The 16,510-nt window shown below is 37.1% G+C and overlaps 1 protein-coding gene across 3 annotated transcripts in view; it reads right to left on the minus strand.

The window, feature by feature from the left end:
* Positions 1–16,510, minus strand: part of CCDC57 (coiled-coil domain containing 57) — a 260,478-nt gene that overhangs the window by 31,551 nt on the left and 212,417 nt on the right. The gene's annotated exons all lie outside the window — the stretch shown is intronic.

Raw genomic sequence — 16,510 nt, forward strand, 5'->3', positions numbered from 1 at the left:
GGGATTCTATATAAACACTTGCAAACACATTTGTGGCTCATTCAGCTATGTCACATACTTAAGCATAACACCTGGTAAAATTGCACTGAAAGCTTTTAGTGTTAGTTAATTCTCCTTAATCTGAGTCAAAAACATCTCTGACCTCCCTTTCCTTCCACAGGACCCTTTCTTTGGTACCAAAAGAGAAGGCTGCTCTTAATTCCTGGTGTTGGCTGGCTCCAGAAGACACACAAGAAGCAAAACCGTGGCTCTATGCAATAGTTGTCTTGACCCTTTTAACAGCCTTTGGACCCATATGGGGACTTAGAAGGATGCTGGGATTCTGTAGCCAATTCTTCCACTTGATAACGATTTTCCATTGAAGTTGCATGTGATTAATGCAACTTCTATAGCTTTTGGTTTGTATTTCTGAGAGGTAGTAACTATCATGAGACTAAATAATCCCATGTGAACTAAGAGAATGAAAATGGAATTTGGTTTGTAGTAATGACCTCCACTAGGAGTTTTCTAAGTGCTATATCCAGAAAATAATTAAGAAGGCCACAAGTGAACAATTACAGGTAATTGCATAAACCTACACAGTCTATTCTCAGGTAATTTTCAAGTTAAAATGAAAATGATCACATTAATCTTTTTGTTTTTTTCTCTGCTTTTTCTTCACCTCCTTAACACTGGCTCAGATCCACTAATCGAAAATTGGGTCCAGAGGAGTGGGGAGAGGGGTGAGGTACTATAAAGGAAAAGGATAAGAGGAGAATAGGGAGGCCACCTGAAACCTTCATCAAACTTCCAGGGACTTCAAGGCAGATTTTGTACAGCACTGTTTTACAGTGTAATTGTAAAGGCAACTTACAGCTCTATTCCAATGTTAGCTGACATAATTTGGTCCTCTGCAAGTATGTTTGTAACACAGTTACCAGAGAAGAATAGACAATAGATAAATAACAAAATATCGAACTAGGAATCGGATGCTGCAGCAGGATTCATTCATCATCAAATGGGATGAGAACAGCTAACATTTATTGAGGGCTTTAAGGTTTACAAAACCTTTTAACATATTATTTATTTCCTTTGAGCCTCATAAGAACCATGGAATGTAGGTGACTATGGTTATTACTATGCACATTTTACAGAAGAATCTTAGGCTCAGAGAAACTCAGTGATTTGCCCATTTTCACAAGAGTAGTAAGTATTAGAAGATTTGAACTCTTCATTCCCCTGACTTGAAGTTTAGCCCTGAAAGAATATTTGAAAGAGAACTTTTTAAAGAGGAGTGAAGAAACAGAGCCCTTTAAATTTAAACATTACAGTAAAAGTCAACAGAAAAAATACAGCCATGATGTAATTCACGTAACTGAACTGCCATCCTGACCATAAGAAGAAAGTCTTAAATACTTGCCATTCGGTGACTGGTGAATGCTGTGTGTGTGTGTGTGTGTGTGTGTGTGTGTGAGAGAGAGAGAGAGAGAGAGAGAGAGAGAGAGAGAGAGAGAGAGAAGAGAGAGAGAGAGAGAGAGAAAAGGAAGGAGGGAAGCTGGTCAAGAAGGTAGAGACCCTTCCTTAACAATATCAGATTTCTGCCATTCTTTTCCAAAAGCCAAACTAAGTTCTCCTTCTCTGGTTGGGTGTCAATTCCCATGGCATTTTCCCCTTGTTTCTAACAGAGCCTAAGTGAACATGAAGCCTTTTGTTTGCGACCTAGTCAGTGATGTCACCAGTGCTGAGAACACTGTGTTTTGATTCAGTGGCAATGGCAGTTGATTGCTGCAGAATTCATGTTGCATTCTGAGGTAACCCAAGGAAAATTCTTTTTAAAGAAATGCTGATTATCAGATGCATAGAAAAACAGAAACAGAAAACCTTTCTTATGAGATTGTAACTTTACAAGAAAATGTGGAGAGGTTTAGAGCAGAGATTTCCAAAGTAGGGACATGGAATATGGGGTAGATGAGCAACCAATTAAAGGGTGGGAAGATGGGTTACACTCTAAGCTCTTCAACTACAGCCCTCCAACACGACTACATTAGTCCCTTCAACATTCCTCCATTTTGTCCTCTCTCATTAGCTAACCTTTTGTGACTCAGGCACATAAAGTCCCCACACCATCACCACCACCACCACAGAGGGCAAGCTCTGTGTTCTGGAAACTAGTGAGTAAGGTTATCAACTGCTACATTTAAATGTGTGAAATACTTAAATGAGCCACAAATACATTTGCAAATGCACATACAGATTCCCACTCTTATGTGTATACACATTCATGTAGGTCTGTACATATGTATGTATGTACAGTTTAGTTTAGCCTAACCTTCCTCTATATATTTTAACATTTTGTGGATATTAGTGTAGTCCTCAGTCTGAGCATTACCCCTTCCTCTTACAACATGACCAGTCCACCTTCTTTTCTGATCATACATTTCCCATATGATATTTCCTATGACACATATATAATATTGTTGGTAACATGCTATAGCCTACTTATGCCCACTGTGCATCTCTCAATTGCCCTTTAGATCCTACCTGTAATCTTAATTCTTTGGAAAACTATGGTGTTTCATGGTTTACAGTCATATGGCATCACTAGAAGATGAACAGTGTTTCTACAATGAGCTACTGTCACCCTCAATGACAATGGAACCACTACCTTTTGACTTCAACACTTCATTAACTAATGTATTATATGAAAAAGTAAAAATGGCATATAAGAAGATAAAAATTGGGAAGAGTGGCTTTACCAGATCAAGTACACACATAAGAAATCTGAACTGGAGACCATATAATTTGAAAGCATCAAGAGCTTGAATTTCATCTTTGTTTTTTTTTTTTTTGGTGAGGCAATTGGGGTTAAGTGACTTACCCAGAGTCACACATCTAGTGAGTATCCAGTGTCTCAGGCTGCATTTGAACTCAGGTCCTCCTGACTCCAAGGCCAGTGCTCTATCTACTGCACCACCTAGCTGCCCTGAATTCCAAGTTATTTTAAAAAGGATAAGATACCAAATGCACAGGAAAAATCACTGAAATTACCAAAAGTGTCAATTAAAAGGACTCCAGTAAATACCAACCTATACGACTACTTTATCATCTCTATAAAAACATTTATAAGAATGGTTTATTCACCCATTGTGGGCACGCTTTATGAAAACATGAGAAGGGAACAGGCAGATTTTTAATGCTTAATAAAAGTCTGTGGCTATTCCTGAATTGGAAGGTGGTCATGGGAGGGTAACAAAAACACATGGTACTTCCTGACACAGATCTTGCTTCTCATCTCACTTCTCTGACTTAGTGCCAGAATGCATCTTTTTGCTTGAAGTGTGCTAACACTCTTCATATTTTTCTGTATATGGCCATATCTCTCTTCTCTAAGCCTGCGTACTTCTCCTAATTTTTCCTTTGTAACACTCCTGTGTTCATAGGCAAGAAACCTATGCTGCTCTGAGAAAAGTAGGAAATTCAGAAAGCCAGTTTTAACTCTACTGGAAATAGGTACATGGAGAAACATCCTTCTTCAAATTGATGTCAATGGAACAAGTAGCGCATACAAGTGAGGTGGGTTAAGGGAGTAAGAATGCAAAGTTAGAGGAGGAGGAAGCTGAAACATTGGTCCTAGGAATAATATGAACCACACTGCTTTGAAGAGGTGACATTAATTACTTTGGCCACTAGGGTACACTGCTTCAGTGTATAAAAAGCAAAATTAAGGCTTTTTACCATACTCAGCAGGGGTTTTCACCCTTTCTGAACTCATGGAGACTTTATATTTTTAAAAAATATACAAAATTTGTGGTAACTTAACCAAGTAGCAAAGTTTCCTACTCCTGTCCCTCTTCCCCCAAGTTCAACAAACATTCTAAGGTTTCTATTATATTCAAGACACTATTTCAGAGTATAGGAGACCAGTAATTAGATGATCTCTTAGAAAAAAGATAACTAATAAGTTCAACAAATAAATCAGGAAAGTATTTATATTCTTATTTAAGATGTTCCTCAGAAATCCCTAACTTACAAAGAGAAATTTAATAATATACATGAGGCAAATGGTAATAAGGTAAAATTTTAGTCCCAGCTCTGTTGTTTATTATGATACGTCATTCAGCTTCTCTGGGCATCAGTTTCCTCATCTGTAAAACAATAGGGTCAGACTGGATGATGTCTGAGGTCACTTTTTTTCCTTTTCAAATGCAGTACAATTCTACATAAAGTTTTTAGTTAAGCATCTATGTCAAGGCAGCAGGGGGTGGGAGGGTTGGAAGTCAGAAATAAAAATAAAAAGATTAGGGATGGGAGTTGTAATAAAAGTTTTCTTTCTGTTTTATGTTGTTCCTCATCAGCCAAACAGAAGGAAATGTGAACTATCTCACTGGAAAAACAACTGACCTGGAATATAGATCAAGGAGAAGTAATTTAAGAGTTACTGGACTAGTTGAAAGCCATGATCAAAGAAAGAGCCTAGGCAACATAATTCAAGAAATTATCAAGGAAAACTGACCCAATATCTTAGATCCAGAGGGTAAAACAGAAATTGAAAGAATCCATCAATCACCTCCTGAAAGGGATCCCAAAAGGAAAACTCCAAACCAAATTTTAGATCAAAGAGAAAATACTTCAAGCAGCAAGAAAGAATTCAAATACTATGGAGTATGGAGCCAAGATCACACAAGACTTAGTGACTTCCACATTCAAGAAGCAGAGGACTCGGAATGTGATAATCCAGAAGGCAAAGGAGCTAGAATTACAATCAAGAATAAGATACCCAGCAAAATTGAGTATAGTCTTTCAGCGCAAAAAATGCATATTTAATGAAATAAAAGACTTTCAAGCATTCTTGATGAAAAGATCAGAGTGAAGAGAAAACCTGATATTCAAACAGAATGTCAAGAAAAAAGAAAAGCATAAAAAGGTATGAAAGAATGATATATGAAAGAGTAATAAGGATCTCAACAAAATTAAACTGTTTACATTCCTATATGGGAAGATGATGGATGTAACTCCTAAGAACTTTATCATTATTAGGGCAGTTAAGGAGTTTACATAGACAGAGGGCATGGATATGAGTCAATTATGTTGGAATGGTTTAAAAAAAATAAAGAGTTAAGAAGGAAGGATGCACTGGGAAAAGGGGGAAGGGAAAGGTAGAATGGAGAAAATTTTCTCACATAAAAGACCTATGCAAGGAAGTTTTTACAGTGGAGGGGAAAATGGGGGGGTGGTAGACAATGCTTGAACCTCACTCTCATTGGTATTGGTTTAAAGAGGGAAGAATATAGACACATACTCAGCTGTGAACAGAAATGTACTTATGTACAGAAATGTAACTTGAGTAAGAAAACTGGATATTTATAATAAGGAATACTAATATTAATAATAATAATGAAATGGGATACAATAGAGAAGTAGGAGGAAAAGGGAATTAGAGAAAAGTGGGGGGGTGATATAAAAAGGAACACAAATCAAAGGAGGCAGTGGTTAGAAGCAAAATAGACTTCAGAGGAGGCACAGGATAAAAAGAGAGAAGAAATAGAAGAAAATGGAATGAACGGAAATGTACAGTTAGTAATCATAACTGTGAATATAAATAAGATGAACTCATCCATAAAGTGGAAGCAGACAGCAGAATGGATTAGAAACCAGAATCCAATAATATGCTATTTATAAGAGACACACTAGAAACAGAAAGACACACATAGAGTTAAAATAAGGGGCTGGAACAGAATCTATTAGGTTTCAGTGGAATTAAAAAAAGGCAGGGGTAGCAATCATGATCCCAGACAAAGCAAAAGCAAAAATAGACCTAGTTAAAAGGGATAATCATGGTTAGAGTTGCTAAATGGTAGACAATGAAATAATATCAAAAAATTTTATAGCAAATTTCTCTGACAAAGGCTTGACGTCTCAAATATATACTGAGCACAGAACTGGGTCGAATTTATAAAAATAAGAGCCATTTCCCAACTGATAAACAGTCAAAAGATATAAACAGGTAGTTTTCAGAAGAAGAAACTAAACTATCTGTAGTCATATAAAAAATGCTCTAAATCACTACTGAATAGAGAAAGGCAAATTAAAACAACTATGAGGTACCACCTCTACCTATCAGAAATGACAAATGCTGGAGGGGATGAGGGAAAAATAGGTACTGAACTGCTGGTGGAGTAGTGAACTTGTCTAACCATTCTGGAGAACAATTTGGAACTAGGCCCAAAGGGCTATAAAACTGTGCATACCCTTTGACCCAGCAATATATTGACTAGCTCTGCATCCCAAAGAGATAAAAAACAAAGAGGAAAAGGACGTATATGTACAAAAATATTTATAGCAACTCTTTTTGTGGTGGCAATGAATTGGAAATTGAGGGGATGCTCATCATTTGGGGAAAAGGATGAACAAGTTGTGGAATATATTATTGTGATGAAATACTATTGTGCTAGGAAATGATGAGGGGATGGTTTCAGAAAAACATGGCAAGACTTACATGAACAGATGCAAAGTGAAGTGAAAAGAACCACGGGATCACTGTGCACAGTAACAGCAATGTTGTAATGATGATCAACTATGAATGACTTGAGTATTCTGATCAATATGATGATCCAAGGCAATTCCAGAGGACTCATGATGAACAATGCAATCCACCTCCAGAGAGAGAACTGATGAACTTTAAGTACAAACTGATGTATAATTTTCTCTTTATTTTTCTTGCTTTTTTTGGAAACATGGCTAATGTGGAAATGTTTTACATAATTTCACATGTATAATTAATATCATACTGCTTGCACCCTTAGTGGGAAGGGGAGGACCTGGGAGGAAGGGAGAGAATTTGGAACTCAAAATTAAAAAAAAAAATGTTAAAAATAAATGAAAAAAAAAAAGGAAAAAATGCATTTAACCTAATAAGTCCAGAGAAATTTATCCAGTAGACTAGTAAAAAGAGGGACATTTCAAATACAATACAAAGGAGCTCCATGAGTAGGAAAGGTGCAGGGAGAATCTAGGTTTGGTTTACAGGTGATTGCCACATAAAATATAGGAGAGTTGCTTAGTCCTTGGCTGAACCCTTGGATAGAAAGCTTGTGATATATTCTGTTAATGGGCTCATGCCCTTCAAAAAAGTGGAACAGTACCTAGCCAGGCTGTGACTCAATACCTTCATGTTTTTTATTGTGCACATCTGCTTGGTGGATATACTACCCACACAAAATTAAAATATATTTTAAAAAATAACAATTATATAAAACATCCAAAGCCCAACTCCATTTATAAAATACTCCTACAGAACCTGGTATTGTATATAAAAAATGGTTTGAAAAACCTTGTCCTACATGGTAGTGTTAACCTAACTTCTCAAGTTGTCTAACTGGAAGAATCAGGACTATTAAATATTATATAGAGATGTTGTGATATGAAAAGAACTCTCTAGCATATTGGAGGGATCCTCTATGAAGAAGTTACAGAAAGATAAGGACAAGAACTACATAAGATAAAAAAGCATGGGAAGGAGAGAAAATAATTGATAAAAATTAAATGGTGGAAAAAACCCAAAGCATAGAGGAATTAAAATTGACATCATCTGAGGGAATACTCACCATTTTTGAGATCACAGATCTATCAAAGTATCTAGGCCATGCCTATGCTAGAAATATATTCCCTCCTCGTCTCCATTTCTCAGAATCTTTGACTTCAGGAAGTCAATGAACAAATCAACACATTTATTAAGTGTTTACAATTTCAGACATGATGTTAAGTGCTGGGGATACAAAGAAAGGCAAAAACACTGTCCCTACCCATAAAGACCTCATATTCTAATAGGGGAAAAACATGTTTATAACTAAGTACATAGAAAACACATAGAAAGTAGTTGAAAGGTAATATCAGCAGAAAGGCCCCTAGAGGAACAGGATGGGGACAGAGCAGCAAAGGCCTCCTGCACAAAGTAAGCCTTGAGGTGGGAATTAAAGGAACTCGGGGAAACTAAGAGGCAGAGATGAGAAGATAGAGCATTCCAGGCATGTGGGACAGGGAGTACAAAGGGTTGGAAAAAGGAGATGGAATGAGCAACTAGGTCAATGTAACTGGATTATAGAGTGTATGGAGAGAAGTAAAATGTAAGCATACTGAAAAAGTAGAAAGGGACCAGGTTGTGAAAGACTTTAAATATCAAATAGTAGATAACTATATTTAATCCTAGAGGTAACAGGAAGCCCCTGGATTTTAAGGGGTAGGGACTAATATCGTTAGATCTACATGTCAGAAAAATCACCTTGGCAGCTGAGTGAAGGATGAATTGTGGTAGGGAGAGACTTGAAGCAGGGAGACCAGTCAGAAAGCTATTTCAGTAGTTTAGGCTTGTACCAGGATAAAGAGTGGAAAGAAAGGAACGTATATGAGATGTTGTGAGGGTACGACTACAATTTTTTGAAATGTTATGATATTGAGGCTTTCCTTTTTTGAGGGAGTCATGGCTTTCAGCTAGTTCAATGATTTTTTAAAATAATATTTTATTTTCCCCCAATTACATGTTAAAACATTTTTTTTACATTTTTAAAAAAAGTTCTGAATTTCAAATTCTATCTGTCCTTTCTTCCCCTCCGCCCCACCCCACATATGGTAAGCAATCACATGTGCAATCATGTAAAACATTTCTATTATCATTTTGTGCAAGAAGACTTGATCTAAAAAAAGGAAGAAAGTTCTTACAGTACAATAATACTGCATCACAATCATACCCTGTAACCTTTTCAGCCATTCCCCAGCTGATGGGGGATCCAGTTCTTAGCCACCACAAAAAGAGCTACTATAAATATTTCTGTACCAGTAGGTCCCTTCCCCTTCTTTTTGATTTCTTTGTGATATAGACCTAGTAGTGTTATTGCTGGAGCAAGGGTATATGTATGTACAGTTTCATAGCCCTTTGAGCATATTTCCAAATAGTTCAATTACTCTGGAATTACCCATCTCTTTTTTATTTCTTTTTTGGGTCAGTTGTTTTTCTAATTTTCCACAAGTCTGTTGCTTGGATTTAGTTTTGTGCTATGCTCTTAATTTCCTTTCCAAGTCTTTCCTCCATAGTTCTCATTTCTTTTCTAATTCTTCACTCTAGCACTCTTACTCAATTTTTAAAGTCATGGTAAAAAAAAAAGCTTATTTAACTTGGAAAAAAAGCTATGGCTCATTTCTTCTAGGAATTCTAATTGTACTTTTGCCCGAGTTATGTTTTTCTTGTTTGAGGATACTTTGGAGTCTTTCTTCTTCCTCTGTATTTCTGGAGGGAATGTCTAGGGTCTGCTTAGTTCTGTTTCATAATCTCTAGGGTGATGTTGATACTTTCTCCAGGTATTCTTCAAGTATCTCAGGGGCAGATCAGGCTGGGGACCTGCAAACCTTTAATACGTCCAAAGGAGTCTGAACCAGGGCCAAGTTTGATTGCTGCCCTATTGGGCTGAGTTTTGCAAGGTCCTGACCTATATTTGTATCTGGGCAATACAGCTGTGGACTTACCCTTGTTAGAGCTCCAATAAATTGCTGCTGGACTCAACAAATGTAGCTAGCTGGAAGGCTCTACAGGTTTAAAGCAACAGAACTATGGCCCCCCACTTATTGTGAGCTCCTTGCCCTGGGTTATTTTATAGAGACTTCATATTGAACCGGTGCCTGGATCTGAGACCCTGTTCCATTTTAGGGTTCAGAGTTACATAGTTGCTCTGTTCATGGTCCTTGTCCAGTACACTGTCTTAGGCCTAAAATAGTTCTTTAGCCTGGTCAATCATCTCTAGGCACAAGTCCCCTCCTCAGACTCTACTGGATCTATGACCTAACTTTGAAGTATAAGCAGTAAAACTACCAGTTAGCACTTGATCCCTTTTGCTCTAGTGCACATTCTCAGGTCCCTTTTTAGTCCTGGCGCTGGAAAGTTTGATGCAGCTTGAACTAATGATCTATCTTCCTATACTCACTTAGGCTGGAAAAATGAGTGAATATTATTTTTCTTGGATTTCCTGATTAAGAATTTGTCTGGTACATTTTATAGGTCTTTCTGGAGTGGTTATGGATGTTTGGGGATGAGGGAGAAGGAGAAGTTGGGCTGCTTTCTACTCTGCCATATTGGCTAGTCACTCTTGCTATATCATTTTCAATTGCTCAAGGTCTATGTTTCAAATTAAACCAGAAATTCCGGAAGAGAATGGATCATTTGTCAGGGATATTACAGAAAGAGCTCTTACAATGGAGATGAAGTTGGGTTATGCAGTCTTTAAAGTCCTTTTCAATTTCAAAAGTCTGTATTAATCTGTGATTACAGGGATATTGATATTTTTCAACATAACAAAGAATATTAGAATATGGTTTGGTGGAATAATGTACATGACCAAAGTTCTATGGATAAACGTAGATATCACTCCAAATAAGTCCTCTCTTAGAATCAACATTATTGTGGTATCATGAAAGAAATTCTTCCCCTTACAGAGGTTGGGAATTACCTTGAATCAATGTATGTTAGACACAAAGAAGAGGAATCCAGGAAGTATTTATCCATCCTGTAGCAAAATCACTTTCATATATCTCTTTTCTACTAAATCATAAGCTTTGTGATAGCAGAAACTGTATCTTATTTACCTTAACACCTAGCCAATCTCCCTCTCTCTACCTCCATACTACCTTGTAATTTGTAGATACTCAGTAAATATTTCTGAATGAATAAAAACACTTCTGATTGTTGTCTATGCATACAGGGATGAGATATATGTGGGCAGACCCAGAAGATATGTATAATTGGCAATCCTCCTAAATGAGCTGTGACAGCCATTTAAATACCCTAAAATGGTTTGCCTACAACTTTAAAGATTGCCTTTTCTTGACAATCCAAGCAGGTTATGCTAAGGATAGAGACAGAAACTTCCTGAACAATCTAACACTTCAGTGGAAACCCCGACCCCTCAAAACAATTTTTTGTTAGAAAGAAATGAAAAAATTTTAGGAGGGAAAGAATAAATTCTATAGGTACTTATTTTCCCCTACCCATTATAAATATTGGAATCACATTTAACTTTGTTTGCTAATAAAAGTATCATTACATTTCAAAGTATGATTTATTCAGAGAACTCTTCCTTTACTATAGTATTTGAATTTATTTTGAATTTTTTTGATTGGAGCTATAAGATGTGCAAATTTAAGAAATCTAGCATCTCCTAATTTTTGATAGTTTATGAGAAGCAGGCAAAAATTTGAGAACAGAAAGAATCATCAATATTATAGCAAATCAAAGAATGCTTTTATGTTTTCTGGACCCCCAGTCCTAAAGTTATAGAAAACACTCATTTTCAGAAAAGAAACTAAGAAAAAAATTAGAAGAAAACCACATATTGAACAGAGATTTTGCCATGAAGAACTCTAATCCATCTTTTCCCCTCAGAGCTATTACTATCAACAGTTTCTGCTTCTGTAGATGTTTCATTTTAAAATCATCTTTATATGTAAAGAAAAAAACCCATTATTTTGTTGGTGTGAGATTGACTAGTTTGGGTACTCCCATCCATCAACATAGATCAGAATCCCTATAAAATTTATCATCTTAAGAGTTTTTTGAGGCTCAGAGAGTTTGTGACATGTCCCTAGTAACACAATTAGTAACTGTCAGAGTTGGAACTTAAACCAAAATCTTTCTTGACTTCAAAGCCCAGAACTCTCTCTACTATGCTACATCTCTTACCATCTTTAAGGACTTCTGAAGGGAGGTGGAGCCAAGATGGCAGAGCAAAGGCAGGGACTCACCTGAGCTCTCCCCAAACCCCTCCAAATACTTTAAAATTGACTCGACAAATTCTGGAGTAGCAGAACCCACAAAAAGACAGAGTGAAACCAATTCCCAGCCCAAGCCCACTTGGAAGGTCAGCATGAAAGGTCTGTTGCACCAGGGTTAGAGAACAGGCCTCAGAAAACCAGGAGCAGACTTTGGGAGCCACTGAACCAGCAGCGGCAGAGACTGCTTCCAGAGCTCTCAGTCCACAGATGATAAGGTGAACCAAAAAACTGGTCAGAAGGATATTATAGGGGTCTTTTGGCTATCACTGAGGCAGGACTCTGTTGCTTTGCCCATGCTTGGATCTGGGGTTGCAGCCCTGGCACACAGTCCCAGGGCAAAGAGCAGTACTAACATATCAGAGCTTGTGGCAGCAGTGGAAAGGGGACCCTCCTCACAGTTCAAGGGAAGAAGAATCCTTGTGGTTGTTCACAGGCCAGAGCACAGATCAGGAGAGGAATGAACACCTCTCCTTAGATCATACCACCTTGAAAGAACTGAAAACTTACAGGTCCCTAGAAGTATCTCTGAAAATAATAGCTGCACAAAACCCTTGAAGCTTGGGACAGTGTGCCCTGTACTCTAGAAGCAGAGCTCTACTTTATCAAAGAGTTAAAAATCAAGTAATAGGCTGGGAAAATGAGCAAACAATGGAAAAAAACAACTGATGATAGAAAGTTACTATGGTGACAAGGAAGACCAAAACACTCAGAAGAACACAACAAAGTCAAAGCTTCTACAACCAAAGCCTCCAAAAAATAAAAATGAATTGGTTTCAGGACATGGAAGAACTCAAAAGGATTTTGAAAATCAAGTAAGAGAGGTAGAGGAAAAATGGGGAAAAGAAATTAGAGTGATGCAAAAAAAATCAGGGAGAATGAGTCAATACCTTGCTAAAGGAGACACACACAAAAAAATACTTAAGAAAATAACACCTTAAAAAACAGATTAAGCTAAAAGGAAAAAGAGGTCTAAAAGTTCACTGAAGAAAATAATTCCTTAAAAATTAGAATGGAGGTAGAGCCAAGATGGTAGAATAAAAGCAGTGACTTGCTGCAGCTCTCCCCCAAACCCCTCCAAATACCTATAAAAATGACTCTAAACAAATTCTAAAGCAGCAGAACCCACAAAAAGACAGAGTGAAACAAATTTCCAGCCCAAGACAATCTGGACGGTTGATCAGAAAGGTATATTGTGCTGGATGGGGAGAGGAATGCAATTTGGTGTGGGCGTGCAGGCAAAACAAGCTTCAGCAAACTGGAGCACCCCTCAGAGGACTGAATCATGGGCAGCTGTGGCAGTTTCAGACTTCTCAACCCACGAACACCAAAGAGAACTTAGAAGGTCAGTAGGAAAAGTCTGTGACTGGTAAAAGAGAAGCTCGGGGGGCAAAGAAGGTAGGATTACAACCAAGAATCACCTACCCAGCAAAACTGAGTATAATCCTTCAGGGAAAAAATGAATATTCAGTGAAATAGAGGACTTTCAAGTATTGTTGATGAAAAGACCAGAACTGAACAGAAAATTTGACTTTCAAATACAACACTCAAGGGAAACATGATGAGGTAAATAGGAAAGAGAAATCATAAGGGACTTATTAAGGTTGAACTGTTTACATTCCTGCATGGAAAGGTGATATTTGTACCTCATGAGACTTTTGTCAGTATTAGGGTAGTTGGAGGGAAAAATTATATGTATGTATATAGACAGATAGATAAATAGAGGGAACAGGGTGAGTTGAAGATGAAGGGGTAATATCTGGAGAATAAAATTAAGGGGTGAGAGAGGATTATACTGGGAGAACGAGAAAGGGAGAGGTAGAATGGGGTAAATTATCTCACATAAAACAGACAAAAGGCTTTTACAAAGGAGAGGAAACAGGGGGAAGGTGAGAGGGAATGAGTGAATCTTATTCTCATCTGATTTGGCTTAAGGAGGGAATAACATACACACTCAATTGGGTATGGAAATCTATTTTACCCTACAGGAAAATAGGGGGGGGAAGGGGCAAGAAAACAGGAGATGATAGAGAGGAGGGCAGATTAGGGGAGGGGGTAATCAGAGGCAAATACTTCTAAGTTGGGACAGGATCAAAAGAGAGAACAGAATAAATGGGGGGCAGAATAGCATGAAGGGAAATATACCCAGTTTTTCACAGACTACTATGGAAGTGTTTTGCATGACTACACATGTATAACCTGTATTGAGTTGCTTGCCTTCTCAATGAGGGTGGGTGGGGAGGGAGGAAGGGAGAAAATTTGGAACCCAAAGTTTTAAAAACAAATGTTAAAAAAAAACTTTTCACATGCAACTGGGAAATAAGATATATAGGAAATGAGGTATAGAAATCTATCCTGCCCTACAGGAAAATAGAAGGGGAAGGGGATAAGAGAAGGGGGGGGGCAGAGATAGAAGAGAAGGCAGATTAGGGGAAGGGGTATTCAGAATGCATGGTATCTTGAGGTGGGGGGAAGAACAAGATGGGGAGAAAATTTGGAACTCAAAATCTTGTGGAAGTAAATGTTGAAAACTAAAAATAAATAAATTATAAAAAAGAAAGAAAATAAACCATAATCCAAAAAATAAATAAATAAAATAAAAAATAAGTAAAAAATTAGAATGGAGCAAATGGAAACTAATGACTTTATGAGGACTTCTGAAAACGTCTCTTTTCTTTCATGTGTTAATTTATTTCTTGATTTCCAAGAACAGTAACTGAGTGAATTTCTTTCAGACATTTCAGAATGTAGAAATAGATAAACATAAAGCATACAAAAAAAGCAAGAGGAGTTAAAATCTGTAATGCAAAGGCTTTAACAATGTCACAAGCAGGAGAGATTTGATAGAATCCCAGACTGCATTCATAACCCAAAACCTGAAGATGTTCTGTATTTTGCAGTATCATCTCCTAAATGTACTGTTTGTCATATAATACAAGTTTGTAATCCAGTCAAATGCAATAGCAGTGTCATCACCATTTATGTTTCTAGCTTTACATCTTGAATCCAATCTTCAATGACGTTGACAGAATCCTATTTAATCTCTTAATAAACTCTTTTTTCTTTTTTCCTTGAAAGTGAAAATTCACTTAGGAAATTTACACTCCACCATGCTGAAGTGCATTACATGATGCAGGTTTTGTGATGGCTGGAGGGAGTTTTTACACAAACATCCTCTCCTTGAATAATTTCTAGAAATCATTTTGGGGGAATAAAGAATAGATAAAAATATTCAAACACTTTAGCATAAATATAATATGCATCAATCTAAAAACAATTTATAATATCAAAATATCTAATTCTTCAGGAGGATAAAGTATTTCCTATCATAGAATTTTTCCATTCTATATATAACACTAGATGTGTCAGAATAACTTTGTTGTAATTTTTATTTGACTGTACTACTGAACTCTGTTGATATCTTTTTATTTTTTACTTTTCAAAATTTTATTTATTTATTTTTAGTTTTCAACATTCACTTCCATAAGATTTTGAGTTCTAAAATTTCTCCCTTTCCCTCTTCCCACCCCAAGATGGTATACAGTCTGATAAAGGCTATACATATACATTCATATTAAATATATTTTCATGTTAGTCATGTTGTAAAGAAGAATTAGAACCAATGGGAGAAACCACAAGAAAGAAGAAACAAACAAAAAAGAGAGCAAATAGTGTGCTTCCATCTGCATTCAGACCCTATAGTTCTTTTTCTGGATGTGGATAGCATTTTCCATCATGGGTCTTTTGGAGTTGTCAGATCCTTGCATTGCTGAGAAGAGCTTAGACTATCAAAGTTAGTCATCACACATTGTTGCTATTACTGTGTACAATGTCTCCTGGTTCTGCTCACTTCACTAATCATCAGTTTATGTAAGTCTTTCCAGGTTTTTCTGAAGTCGGCCTGCTCATCATTTCTTATAGCACAATAGTATTCCATTACATTCATATAACACAACTTGTTCAGCCATTCCCCAATTGATGGGCATCCCTTCAATTTCCAATTCTTTGCCACCACAAAAAGGGCTGCTATAAATATTTTTGTACATGTGGGTCCTTTTCTTTTTTTCCTTTTTTTTAAATGAATTTATTTATTTTTAGTTTTCAACATTTACTTTCACAAGATTTTGAATTCCAAATTTTCACCCCATCTTGCCCCTCCCCCACCCCAAGATGGCAAGCATTCTGAATACCCCTTCCCCTCATCTGCCCTCCCTTCTACCTCTCTCCCCCTTCTCTTATTTCCTTCCCCTTCTATTTTCCTGTAGGGCAGGATAGATTTCTGTACCTCATTTCCTGTATTTCTTATTTCCCAGTTGCATGTGAAAACATTTTTTTTAAACATGTGTTTTTAAAACTTGGGGTCCAAATTTTCTCCCTTCCTCCCTCCCCACCCACCCTCATTGAAAAGGCAAGCAAGTCAATACAGGACATACATGTGCAGTTATGTAAAACACTTTCATAGTAGACATGTTGTGAAAAACTAACTCTATTTCCCTTAATCCTATCCTGCTCCCTCCCATTTATTCTATTCTTTCTTTTGACCCTGTCCCTCCTCATAAGTACTTCCTTCTGATTACCCCTTTCCCCAATCTGCCCTTCTCTCTATCATCCCCCTGCTCTCTTGTCCCCTTCCTCCCCTATTTTCCTGTAGGGTAAGACAGATTTCCATACCCAAGTGAGTGTGTATGTTATTCCCTCCTTAAGCCAAATCCTATGAGAA

The sequence above is a fragment of the Phascolarctos cinereus genome, unplaced genomic scaffold (genome assembly GCF_003287225.1).
Source record: "Phascolarctos cinereus isolate Bilbo 61053 unplaced genomic scaffold, phaCin_HiC Scaffold_5;HRSCAF=322, whole genome shotgun sequence".
In the NCBI taxonomy this organism is placed as follows: Eukaryota; Metazoa; Chordata; class Mammalia; order Diprotodontia; family Phascolarctidae; genus Phascolarctos; species Phascolarctos cinereus.